Below are 5,208 nucleotides of genomic sequence, written 5' to 3' on the forward strand. Positions count from 1 at the left end.
ATTGCAGCCTTCCCTAATTATTTTGACAATCGAATTTTAGATTTAAGAGTAAGAACTGCTGAAAATAAAAACTAGAAAAAGAAAATAGAAGCAAGGGTGATCACTAACCGAATATGCAATGGATGAAATCAGTAGGGGTTTTGGTCCACCTAACCTATGTAATGAATATTAATGGATTCGATTAACCAAGATTATTTGTCATTCCCATAAGCTGAAGTCTCTCCAACTTTATTTAATATTCTCTCTCGAGATATACCAAAACTACGCCCATCAGGTAACCCTTCAATCTCTCGAGTAGAGTTCTCAAAATGGAAGTGCATTAAGTTCGAGGAAAAACCATTATATTCAGATGAATCGTGTTTATATATCTCTATATACCATTCAACTCACACTATGAACTATTTAGTCAATTATGTGAATTTCTCTCTCGATTCATTCACATAAACCAAATCAATTAAGGGGTGGCCAAGCTCTTAATCGCATTAAGCAAGATAATTCATAGATTGTATGGAAATCACAATCTTGGATAAATCATAAAGATAAAAATATATTCATTAACAGGGTTAGGCTTTTCATAGCCCTGTTAGACAGTTTTGTATGCCCTTAGCTTCAATCTGATTTGATGTACTTTTGTTATTTAGTGGAAATAAATAAAGTGCATGTTTGATTCATGTTGTTTGGTTTAATTCTGTGTAAAACCCTAAAACTGGACATTTATAGAGACTCGTGTTAGTTTTAAATGTTCACAGCCGTTGGATAAGTCTGGGGAGATTTATCCTGGCAAGGCTGATACTGGTGTGCCACCAAGTGTTGGGATGGCCTGTCTCAGCCATCAGGGTAAGACCCGAGGCACATGCAGTATGGGATTACTTGAATCCTTGAACCGGACCAGATTTCTAGTATTGCCCTGGACCTTGGAGATAGATGGGCAAAACTGGAAAGTTACACCTAACCCCTAGACTCGATTATGACATTTCACTAGGTGTTGGATCAGGCTGCCTTTGATATGCCATTCAGTGAGATCCTTAGCGGGGATCAAAACCTGGGTATGTTGGGGCAGTTTGAGAATTCATCTAAGTGGGTGATCATAGTGACAGAATCAGCCACTTTGTCGGACAAAGGGTAATGATCGGGAATGCACTCTCTCTGATGGAAACCAAACTGCCGGCAGTTGATTTCAATCGTTGGAATTTTGTTTTGCAAAATTAATATATTTATATATATATGTACGGTTTCGAATTGTTTGCAATTGGTTTTAATTCCCGGGATCCATGTGAGAGGAGAGTGCGACACTGTTCCTTGCAGCCGAGGGAGAGGTCCTCTCTTGTCGGGCAATGCTTGATCATTAAGGGCTGAGAGGTTAAGTGTAAGACCATTGAGGATAATACCTGATGGGCTAATCTTGCACCTGCACACAGTCCCTGGGTTTTTATAAGATGGCTTGGCCCAGGGACCACTTAATGTAAGTGTTGGGCCCATAGGGTCCATATGATGGACTCAAGGGGTTCATTGAGTTTTTCAGTGAATTCGGCTGGGCTGAACCCAAGTGGCTGGTGTGTAGATCAATGCTTGGGTCCCACGCCATACAAAGAAGCCCAACTGGGCAGCAGATTGGAAAGTAATTAGACACTGAACACTTAATGGGCCAAAAGCCCATTTCGAGGTGGGCTGATATGATCACCCATCCTTGGGGCGAATTTGAGATTAAAGTTAGTAAAAGGATTGGGCCTTTAGCCTTATCCACTCTTAGAGACCAAATTCAAATTAGATTTGAATCTGGTAACCTCCTGATAAGATCAGGAATAAGCTAACTCTATCTGCAGAAAGGATTAAGATTATCCCCTATCCAAATACTGATTTGGATTGGGATAACTCCTAAAAAGGAGGTTTCTTAATCAAGAAGAAAGGAGGAGATTTCGAACCACATTGAAGAGGTATAGGATATCTCCTACGAATTCAGATCAGATCTGATTCATACTCTCTAGAAAAACAGAAAAAGCAGTTCAGCCTTTTTCGTTTTGGAACTCTCCTCCTGCCGCCGCCATCTGCCATTGCAAGATTAGATCTTTGCAGAAAAGAAAGTCAAGAAACCTGTTCTTGACATCAGTTTTGCAAGAAAGACTGAAAATGATTCAGTGTTTAATACTTCCAGAGGTTCTGTTCCATTCACAGCTGTGTCATCTTCAGCAGGAACGGATCTTGGAGCATTCTTTGGGCATGAACACCAACTTTGGGAGATACTGCTTCTCTGGATCAGGTATATTCCTCCCATTTATCTTTTGGTACAGATCTGGTTTGATTATGGTTCAAGTAGGATCCTTGAATATTGTATTCTAAATTTAGGGAATATGGTTCCCAGTTGAGAGAAGGTAGGAAATTTTTGAAATTCGCCCACCCATTCCGCAACCTTTATGGCGTCCATTAGATAGATCCTACCATTCTTTCAAGCCCTAGCTAAAAACAAATCAGTTCATGATAAAAGAATTAAAGCAAATAAAGGGAAAGAAAGAACTCATGAATTCGCCCATGGTGCTGAGATCTCTTCTTCTTGCCGCTACCTTCTTCTTGAAGTTTCTTGAGTTCTTGATCACCTTCTCCCCAAGTTTCTTGATTTGTTTGATCTCTTCTTGATAGATCTGCAATCTAGTTCGTCCTCCCCTAGGGGTGGTACGCCCAGCTCTAATATAGCTTACAATTACTTGGAGTTATATCAAGAATGGATAATTCAGCCTTGATCCAAACTCCTCCTATCCTACCCTATCTTATCTCCTATCTCATGATCTAAATCTTTTCTAATCATTTTGGAATTACATTTAAAATTTAAATCTAAGAGGACTCTCGAAATTCTTGAATTCGAATGGGCTGTTTTAATAACTTGGGCCGCTTCAAGGTTTTTCTGTGAAATGGGCTTCAGCTGAGAATTGAGCCTCACTATGAAATTGCTCCATCTTCGCGCCCGGATTTGACTTTGATGTAAGCTAAATCTGCGAAAGCCCAAAACATGAAACTTGTAGCTTTCTCTCTTGTCTTTCCAATGAATCTTGAATCAGCCCAATCAGAGCCTGGATATGAAAGTTAGGACCAGATTACCTATCGCTGTCTAAACTATGCAAACCCATCCGATTAGCCTTGTTTTTATTCTTGCGACTTCTTTCCTTGCCCTGCACCGAATTAAAAGAAAATATGATAAATTTTATTTTCATCATTTCACATGCACACGTATTATATAGAGAGAGTTGCTCAAGTGCCATGATCAAGTCATTTTCATTTTTAGTTGGCTAATGATCAGTGATACAGTTGTTCTTGCTCCCTAAACCTTTTGTGGAACAATTTGATGATCCAATCCTTAAACAACCAATTCTTTTTTTTTTTTTTGCTTAAAATCAAGTTCATAAATTTCAATTGAAGCCTGGATTGAGCTTAGCAAATTGGGGTACAAATAATGCAAAATCAACAAGAAAAGGCTAAATGCCTATTTAGACATATCCCCCCCCCCTTCAATTGATAAAATTGAAGTCTGATATCTAAAAATTATAAAAGCCCTTTCACATATCTGGTATTTAAAGCAGCTAGCAAATCTGCTTTTCTACTCTTCAGCTAGTGCCTTTAAAATATTAAAAATAAGAAGACATTTTAGTCATTATGAATCATGTGAAATACATTTAAAAATGTTTTGTGCATAGGCCATCTCCTACCTAATTAGACTTTTAACCAACTTCCAGAAATATGGTTCAGGTGTTTATAGAAACGAGATCCAATACACAGCGGGGATGTGTATTATCAAGCGCCACCATATTATTGTTAATCATGGTTTTCAAAACCAGATCGGATCGGATAGTCGGACCGGAAAAACTGGTAACCAGTTAGGCCCTCGGGTCAGGTTACATTAAAAACTGGAAATTTTTAAAAAACATTGAAAAAGTCAAAAAACCGCTAATTCAGGCGGTCGGACTGTTAAACCGTTCTTCCTTCCTCTTTTTTATTTTCAATGTTTTAAATAAAATAAAAAAAAATTCCTTAAATATCCCCATCCCAAATCAATTATTCGAATGTAGGGTTAGAACCCCATTTTTGTTCTTCCCTCCTCTAAGCCCTCACACCTAACCGACCACCTACGGCGGCCAATACCTTCGGCATTCGATGGTGATACACACCGACCGACGATGATTAACAGTGACCGACAATGGCGAGTTTGTAGCGATGGGTAGTGTTTTTTGCGATTTGCAGCACTTCCAGGCTTTGTAGCAAGCGAGTTTGCAGCAACAGCCATCCCTCACACCCAACCGACCACTTGCGGCAAGCAACACCTCTAGGCATTCGATGACCGGTGACGGTGAGTTTGCAGCGGCGACTAGTGTTTTTTGCGATTTGCATCACATCCAGGCTTTGCGGTAGGCGATTTTGCAGTGGCGGCCAGCACCTCCGGCATTCGACAGTGACACACATTGACCGACCGTGATTAACGGTGATGGATGATGGCTAGCGTTTTTGCAATTTGCAGCACTTCCAGGCTTTACGGTAGGTGAGTTTGCAACACTTCCAAGTAAAAATTAGTGTAATTTTTTTTTATCAATTAGGTAAAATTAATGTGTATTGAAGTCTTTTATAGATCAATCTTGGTTGCATAGCAATCTAACATTTTAGAGTGAATGCTCAATATTTCTCCCCTTTTGTTTTGGTGCCAAGGGAATCTATTTCTGTGAATCTTGATTTTAGGTCAAGGATTTTTGAATTTTAGGGCTTAACATTCTAGAGTTTTTTTTTCTGTAGTTTTTGCAACTTTTTGTTTTATTTTTCTGTTTTTTTCTGATTTTTTTTTTGATTTTTTTTGTGTTTTTTTCTGTATTTTTTAGAATTTTTGTATTTTATTTTTATATTTTTTATGTAATTTGTACTGTGTTATTTTTTATTTAGATAGCTTTATTTTCTGTATTTTTTTGTTTTTATTTATTTTTATATTATTTTTATTATTTATAAATATTTTTTTATTTTTAATTTATTTATGACATCATAGGTTGAACCGTTCGACCCTAACAGTTGAACCATTTCACCAGAAACCGGTCCCCTGATCAATTCTATTTCCAGTTCGATTTTAAAATCCATATTATTAATACATGCATTCAAATCAGCCCCCCACAAGACTGTGCCCCACAACGTCTCACAGCACATCTCTGTTGTGTATTAGGAATATCTCCAAATGATGATATC

Source organism: Nelumbo lutea, chromosome 1 (genome assembly GCF_056320005.1).
Source record: "Nelumbo lutea isolate HS-2025 chromosome 1, American lotus-T2T, whole genome shotgun sequence".
Lineage (NCBI taxonomy): Eukaryota > Viridiplantae > Streptophyta > Magnoliopsida > Proteales > Nelumbonaceae > Nelumbo > Nelumbo lutea.